The 19,344-nt window shown below is 43.0% G+C and overlaps 1 protein-coding gene across 4 annotated transcripts in view; it reads right to left on the bottom strand.

Annotated features, from left to right (window-relative positions):
- ITPRID1 (ITPR interacting domain containing 1) overlaps positions 1–19,043 on the bottom strand; it is a 270,965-nt gene extending 251,922 nt beyond the window's left edge. For all 4 annotated transcript variants that reach the window (XM_077269315.1, XM_077269316.1, XM_077269313.1 and 1 more), the window contains exon 1: positions 18,675–19,043. The gene's annotated coding sequence lies outside the window, so the exon portion shown is untranslated. The remainder of the gene's footprint in view (positions 1–18,674) is intronic.
- Positions 19,044–19,344: the final 301 nt, after the last annotated feature.

Here is a 19,344-nt window from a genome sequence, read left to right on the forward strand (position 1 = left end):
CATTTATCAAAAAAGAAAAACCCCTCAAATTGAAAACCAAGGGAGTTAAAACCGTCTGGATGCACAGGGAGAAGTCTGAAGGCCGATTTTATATCAGATTTAGCCAGTAAGGCATTAGGGCCGAATTTCCTCAACATGTCCAGGGCACCATCAAAAGAGGAATAAGTGATGGAACAAAGATTCTTGTCAACTTCATCATTCAATGATCGGCCTTGTGGATAGGATAAATGATGAATCATTCTAACGGAGCCAGGCTCCTTCTTAGGAACAATGCCCAGGGGGGAAATACGGAAATTCGTGAATGGGGGTGACAAAAATGGGCCCGCAATCCTGCCTAATTCAAGCTCGTTAAAAATTTTATCCCTGGCAACCTCTGGAAAATTGGAAAGGGAAGGTAAATTATTAACCATAACGCAGCCATTCCCTTTAAACATTGGAACGTGAAAGCCTACGGAAAAACCATCATGAAGAAGCTTACTGATCCGCCTGTCTGGATACCTGCTTAACCAGCTGGCCATTTTTTCCAGCTTCACCGGTGATAGAGCCCTTTGAAATTGCATCCTTAGAGGATGATTGCTGCACGGCTTGCTTCTTAAAGCCTTTTGCCATTGGATGGGGATTACCGCAGAATGAACATTCATGTCTGAAGCGACAGGTATTGTTCCACTTACAAAAGGATTCATTGTAAGCGAAGCAAACGCCTTTTTTGGAAACCATACTACCAGGCTGCTTATTAACAGTGTTTCTAACCGGAAGCATAAGGTTGATCCAAATGCCAATATCTTTGAAGCCCCATTTGACCTCAGGGTGGATGGACAATTTGTGCCTAAACGCTTTGTCGTAGTTTAACCAGGCAGAGCCACCAAAATTCTTATAAGCCTCTAAGATAATGTCTAAATGCTGAAACAGGCTGCTGCACAGGTTAGGACATTTCTCTCCTAATTGCAGCATAGATAGCGAACGCCTGGATCCAATTATGAAAGGATCTAGCATTACGTTTTGTTTCTTCTGAATCAGGCTTATCGTCCTTTTTATCAGGTGGATGGTCTCTGCGGGGGAGCAGCGAGAATATGTCGATATACTGGTTGTTACAGATAAGCTCCTTAACTGAGGAGCTTAAATGGAAGCCAAGGGGGGAGAGCTCACAAGTTAAGGCCATGTTCACACGATCCTTTTTTTGATCCTTTTTTTGATCCTTTTTTTTTCAGGTCCTGATTTGGAAAACCCGCAGTGCAAAACTGCACTGCTGATTTTCCTGCAGTTTCTTCTGCAGATTCCTCTGCGGGTTTTCAACAGCACTTTCCTATTGGTGCCTGTTGAAAACAGGAGCTGAATCCGCAGAAAGAAGTGACATGGTACTTCTTTTTTTCTGCAGGCAAATCCTCGCGGATTTGCCTGAGAAAAGAAGGATAGTGGGCACAGCGGTTTTTGTTTTCCATAGAGTAACATTGGACTGTACCCTGCATGGAAAAAGGACCTGAAAAAAAAAGGATCAAAAAAAGGATTGTGTGAACATAGCCTAAGGCCTCTTTAAATGGATTTAAAGGGAGAGCATTTTGTGCAGGAGCTTCAATGCGAGATACTGCATTAAAAGCTGTTGCTTGAGGACGTGCTGAAACTTCACCTAAGGCTTCAGATAATACAGATTTAAACAAATTTTTAAGTTCAATGTGAGGGACAGACATGGGAAAACATTGAGTCTCACCCCTCGATGATCTGTTGTCCTGTCTTCTTTCTTCAGCAGCGCTTGCACTCCAGCCTTCAGGATAGGGCGAGCGCGGCTGCTCAGGGAGGTCGGAGTGCAGGATCATCTCTTCATCAGACGACTGCTCCCCGGGGCTCAAAGCAGGGCTCACTCTCAGGGCAGCCGACAGTGAAGCCGCCCGGCATCCAGATGTAGAAGGCACCACGGCGCTTTTACGGCCGGCGCCCCTGCTGGACCTGCCGGCGGCTCCTGATGACGCTGGAGTCTTCTTTGGAAGATGGCCGCCGAGGTCTCGCGATGGGCTGCGAGACCTCGATGCTGGGCGGTGACGCGACTTCTCGCTCCTCTCATAGGAGCCGCGCCGGGACACAGGAGGCGAGGCTGGAGGCGAAAAAACCTTCTTCTGTCTCCTGGATCTGGGCCCGGAGACTTCAGCATTCAGCGGTGCAGGGGCTTGACCCGAAGACGGCGCCGGAACTTCTGGAGCGGGGGGAGGAGGAACGGCATCGGAGGCTGCTGCCGGGGTTAAGACTTTTCTCCCAGTGGAGCTGCAAGCAGAAAATCACACAGCCACTTTGCTGCGAGTCTCTGTGCACCAGACTGACAGTCTCTCTCTTTCTGCAGCAAGAATACACACACACTGAGCAGTTTCCTTAGTCACACTCAGGGGTCCTGGCTTGTCACTGCGGTCACCGGGGCTGCATGCTCAGGTCACTGTAAGGGATACGTCGTCTCTGATTATGGAGCCTTCCAAGTCCCCACTCTCACTCCAGCCTTAGTGCTCTCATGGGGAGCACTCTATCATGGGGAGCGCGGCGCTGCAGCCTGCTTTCTCCCTGGCATGCTGTCCCCTCTGTCTGGCGTGCTCTGCTCTCCCACACTTTTCTCACCACGCCCCCCTCTCTTCCTCTCTCCCCCTGCAGTCACATGGTCCCTTCTGTCCAGGGCAGAAGGTCTTCCCCCCGACAACCCAGCTGTCTGACTAAGTGGTTCCAGGTAAGGAGCAATGAAAGCAACCTCCTTACACAGCCACGACCCATCTTCAATGCCCTTACTGAGGGAAGGAGGTAGTTGGCCAAAATCTCATGATACATGACCCCATTTATCCTTCCTTCAATATGGCACAGTCGTCCTGTCCCCTTTGCAGACAAGCACCTTCAAAGTATGATGCTTCTCTCACCATGCTTCATGGTTAGGATGGTGTTCTAGGGGTTGTACTCATCCTTCTTCATCCAATCACACGGAGTGGAGTTGATTTCAAAAAGTTTTATTTTGTTCTTATCTGGCCACCTGAACTTCTCCCACGTCTCCTCTGGGTAATCCAAATGTTCATTGGTGAACTTCAAATGGGCCTGGGCATGTGCTTTGCATGCCCTGCAGGATTTTGATCCACGGTAGCATAGTGTATTACTAATGGTTATGTTTGAGACTGTGGTCCCAGCTCTCTTCAGGTCATTGACCAGGTCCTCCTGTGTAGTTCTGGGCTGGTTCCTGACCTTTCTCAGAATCATCTTTACCCCAGGAGGCAAGATCTTGCATAGAGCTCCAGTCAAGATTGATAGTCATCGTTTGTTTCTTCCATTTCTAATAATAGGGCCAACAGTTGCTGCCTTCTGACCAAGTTGCTTGCCTTTTGTCCTTTAGCAAATCCCAGTTTTGTGCAGGTCTACAATTTTGTCCCTGGTGTCCTTAGACAACTGTTTGGTCTTGGCCAATGGATAGGTGTCTTTTACACAGGCAACAAGTTCAAATAGGTGCAATTAATACAGGTAATGAGTGCATAGTTGAAGGGCATCTTAAACAAAAACTAATAGGTTTGTGAGAGCCAGAATCCTTGCTGGTTGGTAGTTGATCAAATACTTATTTCATGCAATAAAATGCAATTTAATAATTTAAAAATCATACAATGCGATTTTCAGTTGTTAATTTTTAGATTTTGTCTCTCACAATTGCAGTGTACCTATGATAAAAATTACAGACCTCTCCATTTTTTGTAGGTAGGGAAACTTGCAAAATCGTCAGTCTATCAAATACTTATTTTCCCCACTGTAGTTGGTCTTGGATACTTTTCCATGTAGTTTCCATCTTGCCTCCAAAACCCAAAAATCAGACATAGAGTATAGAGAAATATTGCTGTCATATGCAGTACATAGCCAGTACTTGACGGAGATTCCTGCAGCTTCCTTAATGTTACTATAGGTCTCTTGGCAGCCTCCTATACCAATTTTCTTCTTCATCAATTTTTGAGGAATGTCTACTTGTAGGTAATGTCATAGTTGTGTCAAATTTAAGCCACTTATTAATTACAGTCTTCATTCACAGTGCATCATTGTATGTATAATGCCTTGAAAAAAAATGTACCCGATCTCCAGACTGATTACTTTCAACAATGAGATCCCTTTGCTCTGTTGTAAGCTGTTTACAAACCTTGGCTTTTGCTGTAATATGCAATTAATAAAATGTCAGGAAAATCCTACTAGAACAGCTAAACTGTATATGGGGTTAATCAAAACCACTGTAAATGATGGCAGCTGTGTACTATTATTTAACATGAGTTTAAATGTGATTGGCCAATTCTGTACCCAATCACATCCCCAGTTATAAGAGGATGTTCACAGGTATGCAGCCATATTTTTTTTTAAATTTATTCATTATATTTTTTTCACTCAAAATTATTTGTTTATTTCCCAAAGAACTTGTACCAATTATGGATAACATTACAGGCAGAAAAAGATTTGAAATAATCCTTCTTGGTATAATATATTTTACATGCTAAAAAATGTGCATGTTAACAAACTATTCATACAGAGAAAAAGTAGTCAGCTCACCCTAGAGACAAGGGCTGCACAGCGACACCAATACAAATCAAAGATGTAACTACAGGCCATACTCGGTTGAAACACATAATCAGAAGGTTCTACACTCACCGGCCACTTTATTAGGTACACCATGCTAGTAACGGGTTGGACCCCTTTTGCCTTCAGAACTGCCTCAATTCTTCGTGGCATAGATTCAACAAGGTGCTGGAAGCATTCCTCAGAGATTTTGGTCCATATTGACATGATGGCATCACACAGTTGCCGCAGATTTGTCGGCTGCACATCCCAAAGATGCTCCATACAAGGCAGGATGGATCCATGCTTTCATGTTGTTTATGCCAAAATCTGACCCTACCATCCGAATGTCGCAGCAGAAATCGAGACTCATCAGACCAAGCAACGTTTTTCCAATCTTCTACTGTCCAATTTCGATGAGCTTGTACAAATTGTAGCCTCAGTTTCCTGTTCTTAGCTGAAAGGAGTGGTACCCGGTGTGGTCTTCTGCTGCTGTAGCCCATCTGCCTCAAAGTTCGACGCACTGTGCGTTCAGAGATGCTCTTAGGCCTACCTTGGTTGTAACTGGTGGCGATTTGAGTCACTGTTGCCTTTCTATCAGCTCAAACCAGTCTGCCCATTCTCCTCTGACCTCTGGCATCAACAAGGCATTTCCGCCCACAGAACTGCCGCTCACTGGATTTTTTTTCTTTTTCGGACCATTCTCTGTAAACCCTAGAGATGGTTGTGCGTGAAAATCCCAGTAGATCAGCAGTTTCTGAAATACTCAGACCAGCCCTTCTGGCACCAACAACCATGCCACGTTCAAAGGCACTCAAATCACCTTTCTTCCCCATACTGATGCTCGGTTTGAACTGCAGGAGATTGTCTTGACCATGTCTACATGCCTAAATGCACTGAGTTGCCGCCATGTGATTGGCTGATTAGAAATTAAGTGTTAACAAGAAGTTGGACAGGTGTACCTAATAAAGTGGCCGGTGAGTGTATGTCTAAATGGAATGTAATGAAATGGGGCTGCACCAGTAAATACTTAATCCCTTCCCAACATGCCCCATACATATACTTCTCTGCAGGAGTTGCATTCCCACAAACAGCAGTATATGTACGGCGTTGCAATCGCGCGACCTCATGTTGAGCGCCACGGTGATCCAGCAGCAACACCCACTATCAGTGCTAGCACCGATCACAGGCATTAAACCCCTCTGATCCTGCTATCAGTAGCAACACCGACATCAAGGAGCATTGAGCAGGCAATTTAGTGGGTACAGAAAGTATTCATATTCCTTTAAATTTTTCACTCTTTGTTTCATTGCAGCCATTTGGTAAATTCAAAAAAGTTCATTTTTTTCACATTGATGTACACTCTGCCCCCCCCCCCCCCTCTTGACTGAAAAAAAAAACAAAAATGTAGAAAGTTTTGAATATTTATTAAAAAAGAAAAACTGAAATATCATATGGTCATAAGTATTCAGACCCTTTGCTCAGACACTCATATTTAAGTCACATGCTGTCCATTTCCTTGTGATCCTCCTTGAGATGGTTCTACTCCTTTATTGGAGTCCAGCTATGTTTAATAAAACTGATAGGACTTGCAAGGCACACACCTGTCTATATACTGTAAGACCTCACAGCTCACAGTGCATGTCAGACCAAATAAGAATCATGAGGTTAAAGGAACTAGTCAAGAAGCTCAGAGACAGAATTGTGGCAAGGCACAGATCTGGCCAAGGTTATAACAGAATTTCTGCAGTACTTAAGGTTCCTAAGAGCACAGTGGTCTCCATAATGCTTAAATGGAAGAAATTTGGGACCACCAGAAATTTCGTGGGGGAAGAGCCTTGGTGAGAGAGGTAAAGAAGAACCCCAAGATCACTGTGGCTGAGCTCCAGAGATGCAGTAGGGAGATGGGAGAAAGTTCCACAGTCAGCTTTCACTGCAGCCCTCCACCAGTCAGGCCTTTATGGCAGAGTGGCCTGAAGGAAGCCTCTCCTCAGTGCAAGACATATGAAAGCCCGCATAGAATTTGCTAAAAATCACGTGAAGGACTCCCAGACTATGAGAAAAGATATTTTCTGGTCTGATGAGATGAAGATAGACCTTTCTGGTGATAAATCTAAGCCGTATGTGTGGAGAAAACCAGGCACTGCTCATCACCTGCCCAATACAATCCCAACAGTGAAACATGGTGGTGGCAACATCATGCTAGCGGGTCTGTGAACATTCTTGACTGGCCTAGCCAGAGCCTTGACTTAAACCCAATTGATCATCTCTGGAGAGACCAGAAAATTTCTGTTCACCAAAGTTCACCATCCAACTTTACAGAACTAGAGAGGATCTGCAAGGAAGAATGGCAGAGGATCCCCAAATCCAGGTGTGAAAAACTTGTTGCATCATTCCCAAGAAGACTCATGGCTGTACTAGCTCAAAAGGGTGCTTCTAATCAATACTAAAGGGTCTGAATACTTATGACCATGTGATATTTCAGATTTTATTTTTTAATAAATTTGCAAAAATTACCACATTTCTGTTTTTTTTTCAATCAACATGGGGTGCAGAGTGTACATTAATGAGAAAAAAATGAACTTTTTTGAATTTATCAAATGGCTGCAATGAAACAGAGTGAAAAATGTAAAGAAGTCTGAATATTTTCTGTACCCAGTATGGGTCCCCTGTGCACTTTCATCAAGAAAATACAATGCAATTGCATTGTCCTGATGGTTTCCAAGGAGATCCCAGGCCACAGAGCATCAGATCAGCGATCAGCAATTAAAAGATGATGTCCCATCCTGGGACAATGTAAAACAATACAAAATTTAAATTAAAATTAAAAAGTGTAAAAATATTTTTTTAAAATCCTCCAATAAAAAGCAAAAAAGGGAACAAATATTTTCCAATAAATACATTTATTTATGTAAATAAAAAAATAAACAATAAAAGTACACATATTTGATATTGTCATGTCTTTAACGACCTGCTCTATAAAACTGTCCTACTAGTTAACCCCTTCAGTGAACATCGTAAAACAAATTGAGAAAAGAAGCAAAAACCATTGCTTTATCATCATACCGCTGAACAAAAAGTGCAGCAAAACGTAATCAAAAAGACAGATGTAAAGAAAAATGGTACTGTTGAAAACACAATCTTGTCCGGCAAAAAACAAGCTGCCATACAGCTTCATCAGCAGAAAAATGAAAAAGTCATAGCTCTCAGAATAAAGCAATGGAAAAATAATTATTTTTTCTATAAAATAGTTTCCATTGTATAAAAGCGGCAACATATAAAAAAATTATATAAATGAGGTATCACTGTAATCATACTGAGCCAAAGAATAAAGCTGTCTTTCAATTTTACTATATGCAGAAAGGTTTAAAAAATTAAAAAAAGCAATTCCTGAATTGCTAGTTTTTGATCTTTCTGTCTCACAAAAATCAGAATAGAAAAGATAAAAAAAAGTCATGTGCCCAAAAAGGGTACCAATAAAATCGTCAGCTTGTTCCGCAAAAAAAAAGCTCTCACATGACTCTGTCATCTGAAATATGGGAAAATTATAGTTCTCAAAATATGGTGATGCAAAAACTAGTTTTCGCAATAAAATGCATCTTTTAGTGTGTTACAGCAGCCAAACTTAAAAACCTGATATAAATCTGGTATCGCTGTAATAACACTGACCCGAAGAATAAAGTCGCCTAATCACTTATACCGCATGGGGAACAGCGTAAAAAATAAATAAAACCAATTCTTCACATGCTGTTGATTTTTTCATTCCGCCTCCCAAAGATTGCAGTAAGGCTCGGCGCACATTTATCCTGTGCTCTGCTCTGAGCGTTTACACTGGGATTTTTGTGTAAATTTCTGAAATACATGATTCAGACTGAACCCCCGGCAGAAGATTGCCTTATGAGGCAGATAAAGGCACTGTGAGCGCTAGGGTTGAGCGACCTTGACCTTTTTAGGGTCGAGTCATGTTTTGCGAAACCCGACTTTTTGAAAAGTCGAGTCGGGCGAAATCGACCGATTACTGCGAAAAGTCGAGGATCGGCCGGAACACGAAACCCTATGCACGTCAATGGGGATTTTTTTTTTTTTCTCTCTCTCTCTCTCTCTCTCCCCCTCCGTCCCTGCCCCGAAAATTTCGTTTTACACATTGCAAATCCCTGCTGCGCACAAGCGCTAAAATGATCATAGGCGTGCACGCCCCTAACCCCCATGTCATCACTCTGCCCACACTCCTTCATTGGCTGAAAAAATGGCGCTAAACGCGTCATACGAAACGCGACTTTGGCGCCAAGATCACGTACCGCATGGCCGACCCCACACAGGGATCGGGTCGAGTTTCATGAGACGCCGACTTTGCCAAAAGTCGGCGACTTATGAAAATGAACGATCTGTTTCGCTCAACCCTAGTGAGCGCCATAGGACCTATGTTCCGAGGGTGTCCGTCTTTTTAGGATTCTACAAAAGTGCCATCAGCCACAGTTTTGTGCACTTCTGAAAATGACACTGCTGAACATAGGCCAGACGGAGTCCACAGTAACTCTGCTGCCTCACTATAGTGAATGAATCCCTCGGGGTTTTCATCTTTCATGTCACTAAGAGATTTAGATGAAAAACCCAAAGTAAGTGGTCAGCGTAGAGTGCCAGATAAATGTGATCTCAAACAATATGTAAAATGTTCCCATTAAAAGCTTCTACTCAATCCACAAAAAAAGCAAGCTCTCACTCAGATCTGTCATCTGTTAACAGAATTATATTGGGCTTCCACGTTACTGATAGCACAAAGGCTTCGAAAAAGCTAAATGGCTCCCCACTCCCTAAAAGAAATTCATAAAATGCTCTACTCCCAAATCCAAATGCCCCATCCCTTTCTGAGCCCCAGTGTGCCTAAAACACATTTAGCGCTCACATGTTTGGCATTTCTGTAGTGATGAGAGTCCACCTAATGTACAGGTGCATGTCTTCAGAAGCATGAGCTGGGGATAATGTACTGGTGAGGGTGACTGCAATGTACTGGTCACTGCAGCATACTGGTCACTACAGTGTACTGGTCACTACAATGCACTAATCACTACAACGGCAGTTTGCAATTTTTACTCAGCAACATCCACTACATCTTGTTTCTGGAAAAACACCCATGGAGTCAAAATTGAAAATTGTCACTACATCTGTAGATAAATTACCAAAGAGCTATATTTTCCAAAATGGGATCACTTGAGGGGGGATTCTGCTTTTCTAGCACTTAAAGGCTCTTTATATGTAATCAGCAAACTAGTCTAGGAAAATCTATGCTCTAGGAGTCACATAGTGTTTGTGCCTCCTGAGTCTCTCCGTATGGCTAAGCAGTACTGTACAGCCACATATGGAGTATTTCTACATTTAGCAGAAATTGTGGGACAAATTTTTGTGCCATTTTTACCCATTTCCCAGGAGGAAAATGTTAAACTTGGGGCTAATACATAATCTTGGTGGTAAAAAAGTAAATTATTTTTTCTTAATCCCTTGATGACATCCTGGTCCAGTTGAGGTGATTGAGAAATTACCACATCTTTCGTCACTGCCATCACAGTCACCGCTTTTAACACTGCAGTATCATTCCTGGGAACAAATCATCATTAGGGGCAGTGATAGAAGCAGTGTGAGTGACACCAGCACTACCACTGATGACTATTCATTTGAGAACGGTGATAGAAGCAGGGTGAGTGACAGCAGTGCCACCCCATAGCTTCTAATACACAGATTGCCATAAAATGTCCATACAGAGTCAAACGTATCCATCTATTGTATGTAATGTGTAGAGTAACAGTAGTAATGCATCATGGTTTGTCTATGTGGTTTCACTGAGTGTCCATATTAAAGAACTGTCAAAAATTGTTTACCTAGTGCCATACTTTGCTCACAGACCGAAAAAACAAAGTAGGGTTATGTGTATGCAGCGCTCCAGAGTCCTGGTCGTTGCAGTACTGTGGCTCCGCCGCTAAGGGGGGCTATGGTACGTCTGATGGCACTGAAGGAGTTCATCTGACCAGGTATCACAGACACCAATACATTTCACAGTCTGGCCTCCAGGGGGAGTTAAGGGTTCTATTTATTAGGCCACTCCTCACAGTCTGGTAAAACCTTGGGGTTAGGCAGGAAGTTAGACAGGAAAGCTGACTGGGTTGGAACCAGGCAACACCTTGTGGCAGAGGGTGTTGTAGGGGAAGATTCAGAGGGGTCCCTGTCAGGGGTGGGATCCTGACAGAGGCCTAGCGAACAGAGAGAACGTTACGGGACCGCGCCTGCACGATATAGCGGCGGTACCCCAAGAAAGGATAAGAAGCGAGATTTATTGTGCTGAGTGAGAAACTAGATCAACGCAACAAGGAGAATACCAGTAGGAGTCGTGCTGTAAGACGAGGCAACATCCTATTGAGGCGCATAACCGGTGGTCGGAACGCCGAGGAAGTATAGAGCTCCAAGCCAAACTTCAAACCCACGGCAGGACAGTCAGTTACAGGCGGGCTGTCTCACCCAGACCCAGGAAGACACAGGGGGGTAACAACAGGAGTGGGGCGACGCAAGAGTCCCAGAAGAGCTCCGAGCCTCCCGTCATACGGGTGAGTCCTAACCGTAAGATCAGGGGGACGTAGAGGGAGAACATCAGAATCGAGTTGTGAGGGAACACGAGAAACAGACACAACAGTTGTGGGGTACTATCCCGTAAGCACAGCAGGGGAGGACCACAACACAAGCGCAGGAAGGTAGGCACAGATTTCCACCTGCAAAGGGAACTCTGGAGGTGCCATCGGACCGGCCAGACTTGTGCAGCCCTGTAACCGTATTCCGGATTGAGGTAAAGCCTTCAGTAAAGAGGTAAAGAGACTGCAACCTGGTGTCCTCGTTATTTACTGCACCGCACTACCACCACCATCCACATCTATTATTGTACGCCCCTCAGCAGGGTCACGGACCGGGTCTAGCCACCGTGACAACCCCAGAGCAGAGACTCAGAGGCCCGGTACCGGGTACCCCTCGGCCCTGCGGCAGTGGGGGCGCTACAACTTGGCGTCACGAACAGGATCTACTTAAGCCTGAAGAATCGGGTCATGTGTGCCTTGGAACTGTGATTTATTGTACTTGGACTGTGACTTATTGCAAAGACTGTGCTGTGCCACTTGCCGCCAAAATCCGCCACCATTATAGCGCTGAGGAGAGCGCAGGAGAAGAAGAGGGCGTGGAGTGGGTGTAGACAAGCTGAAGAGCGCGAAAGACAATGGCCGCCCAGTCTAAATATTGTTGCATCCTAAGGACGGGCCCGTCAACAGGGGAGATCCGCCTCCTGATCTTCTATGGCGGGCGGAGACCGAAGAAACGAAACTATGACTCAGATGAGGTGGGACTGGAGACCAGAGAAGGCCTGCAGAAAAGGATGGCCCCGCATCGACCCCCGTCACCAGAGGATTATTCCGATATGCCCCCGCTGGAGGATTTGGATCCGTGGGAGCTGTCGATGGGGCATCCTTTGCCTGCGCGGTCCCCAGCCCATGTGCCTCCCCCAGGGGAAAGGAGTGATGCTGGAGGAGTCACCCCAGGTAGGGGTACTGAGTGCCGCGACCCCCAGGGAGACCGCCTCACCTCTGCACCAGACCCGGCCGCCGCTGCGGCCACTGGTGCCCCAACATTCCTGCCGCCTGATCCCAAAGAACCGGGGGGGCCAGACATGGGGCCCTTCCCTTGGGGAGAGTACAGAAATCACCTGATTGCGGAGTTCCAGCGGGAAGTGGAGCAGGAGGCGTGTGGTGAGCTGCTGGAGGGCTCCCTGCCGAAATGGGGCGTCGTAATTGTTTACCTGCCCCAGACAGGAAAGGGCTTCGTGCAGGAGATTGGAACAGCCCTGAGAGTCCGCATCACCCGGGACGAAGTGGAGCCCTGCCTGTGCGGAGATGGCGCCAAGTCCTTCCTGAAGCCGGGGGATGTGGTAACGTATAGCCGGCACCTAAAGGGGAGCAGCTGGTGGGCCCGGGATATGCAGCGCTGCACAGCCGTTCTGGCGGTATCCCGAACCGAGGGGGAGGAGCTTGCCGCTGAAGCCGCTGCTGCCGCCGCCGCCGCCGCCAGCATCATCCATCGACCCACGCAGACACTCATCGCAGCGCACGACCTGGTCGTGCAGAAGACCCGAACCCACGGGGTACACCTGGCCGCGGGAGTAAACTTGGAGTCCAGCCTATCCGGGCCGCAGAGGGCCACCTGCCAGGTAAAGCCTCGGTGGGGGCTGCCAGAAACTGAGTAATGAGTAAGCTTTAATGACTGTAAATAAGTTAATTGTTTTCACTGTTTTGCTGCTAAAACCCGTCCAGGGTTAACTCTTAAAGGGATGCCTTTGTTGACCCGGGATCCCTATTGTTTTTTTTGTTTGTTTTCTACTTTTTTCACAGTTATCAAAAGACTGCCGAATCATGGACGGTGAATGATTCAAAAACTAATATTGTAAATAGCGGCAGTGGGGGCGCTACATGTACATGTTAAATATTTGGTGCAGAAATTTCTGCACCATTTCTACACCTCATGACAGGAAAAACTCTGCGTAAAATAGGCATGTTTTTGTCATGTTTTTGAAGCATTTTTTTCATACATTTTTGTGCAAATTTTTAACACACTCATTGGTATGAGTGAAATCTGCAGCAAAAACAGCTGCACTGGTTACCGCACCTCCCTAACAAGAATGCAATCAAAAGTGATCAACATTTCACACTTACCACAAAAATGTCATCAATTAAAACATCAGCTTCCTACGCACAAATCAAGGCCTAACACAAATTCATCTAGAGAAAAATGGCTCCACACACAAAATTTTACCAAAATCTTACTGACCTAGGAAATCATGTTTCCAACTCCTTTTTACCATACAGTGAGTAATTTAAAACAAAAAAAACCCAGCAGAATTGTACTTTTTGCCATTTAACCACATTTGGAAATTTTTTCCAGTTTTCCAAAATACTAGATAGTAAATTGAATGGTGGCATTCAAAATTACAACTTGTCCTGCAATAAACAAGCTCCCATACGGCTATGTCAACACGAAAAAAACGCAAAGATGAAAAATTATGAAGGGGTCAATGACTAATAAACTTAATCAACTGACTTGATAAAATCCTCTAATCTGCATTCCCATTGCATTTTCTTGCCACATTTTTGGAGAAATGTCAACAAACTTAATTTGCAATGGGGGTTGAATCATTTTGATTGCAGCTATATGCCTGTATAATTTCTTTTTCTGAATACATATATATCACAAAATAAAATAATTACATGCACATTATACCTGCTATCATCGTACAGCGCTGACGCCGCCGCTTGTCTGCTGAATGGGAATTTTTTTTCAAAACATATTAAATTCAGTATGCAAAATAGGGGGCAGGTCACTAAGGGATCATTGACCTGTCATAAGCTATGCTGGTGAATACCTAAGCAGAGCACCACATGAAGACCCCCCCACAGGCCGCCTCGGAGTAAGAGAAACTCATTAACTGAAAACTGAAAATAAAGATTAAACAACGACCACAAAATGGATTTCATCAACCCAGGTATCATTTTAATCAGTATAACGGCGCCGACCTGACAGTATCTGTAGGTTACTGAGCACAATCCTCCTGGATCCCTTTAAGAAGTTTTCCCCTTTATAGGATCTATCTAGCAGTTTCTTTTTTTCACTCTCTGCTTCTGTTTCTATCAAGCTCCTTTTCCCATCCATCTCCATAGACTTCTGTAGTTAACAGGTGTAATTTGGGTCATCACTGAAGACAGTTCTGTAAAAGATTCAAACAGCTTTTGAAAATGAAGGATCAGTGCAGGGAAAGAAGAAACCATTTTTTCCTCTATTAAGATACTCAGTATTACAAAGTGTATTTAACCCAAGCTTATTCCGTTGCAACCCTTGTATTTTACTAATAGGTAGGAATTATGTCACATTGCTACTGTTCTGTGAACTTTTACAAGTAGAAAAAAAATGGAGATCTGGAGCTCAAATTTTATGGAAAGGGTTCTCCAGCTGATTATACTTTAAAGGGCTAGACCTGATAAGAAAATACAATAAATGAAATTTGCAGAAATCCCATGGTGGTCCTGCTCTGGTGCTAGTCTGCCCTTCCTGGTCCTACCTCAATATACTGGAAATAGCCAGAAATGCAATCAGTGGCTGAGGTAAGTCCATGCTAATGATTGGCTGACTGGCTCTGACATATTAATATTAGTAATGTTACTCCTTTGCAGATCCTGTTTTGGTACTTACTCTGTCTGCATCCATCTGTGCTTCCTGGTCTAATCTTTACTATACTGGAGTTAAAGAAAAGGTCAACTCAGTCAGTCACTGGCTGCAACACTGACCTTCTTCACCCATTTCCTTTCTCTTTACAATTGGCTCAGGACGCACAGATCAGTGGGCATGAGGCCAAGTTACCCCCAACATGTGATCTGTGGGAAATCACTGATGGGGAGTATCATTTCATGTATTCATTTTACCTAATTTGAGCCCTTATTCTTCATAAATTGTAAAACCCTTTAAAGTCACTGTATGACAATTGAGTCAGCTAACTATAACACAACACTGTACTTGGATCCAGATTCTTTGGCATTGGACTGTTCGGTGCCTGTAAACATGCCAAGTAAGCACGATACAGCAGAACAATTTCTGCAAGTTGTTTAGTGCTGGAGTTTAAAGAAAGTGAAAAATGTTTTTTTCTTTACATGAAGCAGTATAATAATGCAGTTTGTTTGAGTTGTTGTGATATAGAAGAAACCAATAATGTCCTTAAAGGGTTAACTCTCAGACCATTTGATTAATTCAAATAAAGGAACTACAGAGTGCAGTGGTCACGTCACTAGTAAAATGAGCTCATCTGCTGTCAAATTAGAGAGGTGTTAAAAGACTCCAACTAATCTTCAATGGCAAATAGTTACACAAAATCGCAGCTAAGCAGCCATTAGGATTATCCTACAAAACTTTTTAAAGTGTCTGCAATGTTGTAGGAACAATAATGAGTTATCTGCCTCTGACATTACACTCACATAAGAGAGTCATGGGGTATTTAGCCCTTTCCCGACATGCGCCGTACATATACTGCTCAGTGGGAGCTTTGCTCCCGCAAACAGCAGTATATGCACAGCGGCACGATCGCTCTGCCTCAAGCTGAGCACCGCAGCAGTCGGCAGCAGGAGTCAGCTCTCACATTGCAGCAATGCCCCCGATTGGTGCTAGCACCAATTGCAGGATTTAACCCCTCTGATGCCATAGTAGTGACAGCAACATAGAGGAGCATTGCGCAGGGAATGGGCTCCCTGAGTGCTTCCATCAGGACATCGTGATCCTATTGTGTTGTCTTGATGGTCTCTATGGAGGCCCCCGGCCACAAGATGGCAGCGGGGTCCTTCAGGTTGCTTGTGAGTCCCTGCTGAGAGCAGGTGCTGACATGCCTCCTTCCCTGCCTGTTAGATGCTGATGTGATACTCTGCAGTACAGAAGCATTGCAAAGTATAAGATCAGCGATCTGACACTATACAGTGATGTCCCAGGATGGGACAATATAAAAAAGTAAGAAAATATATATATTAAAAAGTGTAAAAATATTTTTCCACAAATAAAGAACAAAAAAAACCCAAATATTTTTCTAATAAAAACATTTATTTATGTAAATAAAAAATAAACAATAAAAGTACACATATTTGGTGTTGCCGCATCTGAAACAACCGCCTCTATTAAACTGTCCCACTAGTTAACTCCTTCAGTGAACACTGTAAAAAAATAAATAAAAAACAAAGCAAAAAACAATGCTTTATCATAATACTGCCAAACAAAAAGTGCAATAAAACATGATAAAAAAAGTAAATAAAAATGGTACTGCTGAAAACGTCATTTTGTCCCACAAAAAAGAAGCTGCGATATAGCTCCATCAGCCAAAAAATAAAAAAGTTATAGCTCTCAAAATAAAGCAATGCAAAAACATTTTTTTTTATAAAATAGTTTTTTTTTGTGTAAAAGCGCCAAAACATCAAAAGGATATAAATTGGGTATCACTGTAATCATACTGACCCGAAGAATAAAACTGCCTTTTCAATTTTACCACCACGGAACGGTATAAAAAAAAAAGAAGCAATTCCTTAATTGCTGTTTTTTGTTCATTCTGTCTACCAATAATCAGAATAGAAGGTGATTAAAAATGTCACGTGCCCGAAAATGGTACAAATAAAAACATCAAGCCGTCCCGCAAAAAAACAAGCCATAACATGACTCTATAGGCTGAAATACGGAAAAGTTATAGCTCTCAAAATATGGTGATGCAAAAACTAGTTGTCACAATAAAAAGCTTCTTTTAGTGTGCGACAGCAGCCAAACATAAAAACCGGATATAAATCTGGCATCACTACAATCGCATCGACTCAAAGAATAAAGTCGCCTAATCATATACACTGCATGGAGAATGGCATAAAAAATAAATAAAACCAATTCTTCACATGCTGTTGATTTTTTATTCTGCCTTCCAAAGATCGCAGGAATGCTCAGCACACATTTATCCTGCGCTCTACACTGAGCGCTTACACTAGAGCTTCTGTGTAAATCTCTGAATCTCTGATTCAAACAGAACTCCTGCGGAAGATTATCTCTAATGAGGCAGATGAAGGCACTTTGGATGCCATAGGACCTGTGATCCGTCAGTGTCTGTCTTTTTAGGATTGCATAAAAGTGCCATCAGCCACAGTTTTGTAAATTTCTGCAAAAAAAGGACACCGCTGAACAGAGGCCACACGGAGTCCACAGTAGCTCTGCTGCCTCATTACGTCATTCCGATGTAAGTGCTTAGCGTAGAGCACCGGATAAATGTGATCATAAATGTTATGTAAAATGTTCCCAATAAAAGCTTTAACTCAATTCACAAAAAAATCAAGTCCTCACTCAGGTCCGTCCTCTGTTAACGGAAATGTAAGGGGTTTCCATGTTACTGATAGCACAAAGGCTACTCCCCAAAAGAAATTCAGCAAATTCTCCGCTCCCAAATCCAAATGCCCCCCCCCTCCCTTCTGAGCCCCAGTGAGCCTAAACCACATTTAGCTTCCACATGTTTGGCATTTCTGTAGTGTTGAGAGCCCGCCTAATTTACAGGTGCGTGTCTCCAGAAGCATGAGCTGGGCATAATGTACTGGTCACTACAACGGCAGTTTGCAATTTTTCACTCAGCAACATCCACTACTTCTTGATTCTGGAAAAAACCATGGAGTCAAAATCGTCAATACAACTGTAGATAAATTCCCAAAGGGTTATGATTTCCAAAATGGGGTCACCTGAGAGGGGATTCTGCTTTTCTATCACTCATGGGCTCTTTCTTTTTTATAGAAAGGTAAACATAAAATAATGTAATTCTGACCATAATTGACTTTATTACATAATAGTGCCATATAGTGCCAACGCAATACTGGATCTGGGCCGGATAATAGTGTTAGATATGTATATATGCTGTTTGGCATTTCTAAATAAGACCACATTTAAAAGCATAGTGGAGTTTTGTGAAATGCCGTATGAAATGTTAACAAGAGATAAAACTTGTTTTTTTTTTATTTGATTGTCTATTAAATTATCTATTACTGTTCTGTAAGACAGTCATTTATTGTAAAAGTTACTTATGCTCTTTATTCAGATACACCCATATTTGTTGTGAATTGACTGCTATGTAAGGACATATATCTAATTTGCACCTTTTTTTCTGTAAACATAATAAATATTATCATTGATATGGAAAAAAATAAATAAAATGACACGTCCCTGCTTAAGAAAGCGATTTCAGGCAGGCCTGTATAAAATCCGGGACTGCATGATTGGCCTTACTGATTGTCTCCCACAGTTCCCAGAAAGGAATAAAAATATGAAATGACTAAATAAAATGTATTTTGCAATCTCATGGGAGGGGAAATAACTCTTTAAACAGGAAACAAGTCAATATACTCAGTGCTCTATTTAGCTCAGAAAACCACTTCCTGAAATGCGATCACAAATGATCTTTTGGGAAAACTCAATCGTATTTGCAGCTATTTTACAGGAAAGTCAAATTACATTAAACAAACAATTCATGCAAACAATTGTGGCATCAAAAACACTTCACACATACTTACCTGCAAGTGATCCACGGCAGGACAGGAACTCTTAACAAAGTCTTTTGAGAAATGTCCCTTTCTTTATACGGATCAGGGATCTCACTTACTGGATGTGACTCCTTGCAACATAACACATCCTAGTGCAGTCATTTATATTACAGAATGAGAAATTCGCACAGTCAGAGTGCCATAAGACAAGGAGCAAATAAAGAGTCAAATAGTGCACAGCATTTCTACACTATAGAAACAAAGGCAAAATAGGAAGGAAAACCTGATTACTAGGGTCAGATACTTCATTCACTCTCACTCGCTATGTACTGTTTGTTTTTTTTCACAAATTGGCAACGCCATAAAGAAAAAGAAAAAGGATTGCAGTTGTCCAAGGAAGTAGGGAAACTTCTTTTTTAGTGTTTCCATGGTTATGGTACTTTTGAATTAACACTCTGCTATTTGCATTGCAAAACAATTACACTAAAGAAATGGCAGTGGAACCTTAATATTCATGGGATGTCTTTCTCAAGAATCCTTCCTTTACCAAAGATACAGTACGTGTTTATATATGACTAGATGGTGGCCCGATTCTAACGCATTGGGTATTCTAGAATATGTATGTATGTATTTAGCAGCCACATAGTATATAGCACAGGCCACGTAGTATATAGGAGCCATGTAGTATATAGCAGACAAA

The sequence above is a fragment of the Ranitomeya variabilis genome, chromosome 6, assembly GCF_051348905.1.
Source record: "Ranitomeya variabilis isolate aRanVar5 chromosome 6, aRanVar5.hap1, whole genome shotgun sequence".
In the NCBI taxonomy this organism is placed as follows: Eukaryota; Metazoa; Chordata; class Amphibia; order Anura; family Dendrobatidae; genus Ranitomeya; species Ranitomeya variabilis.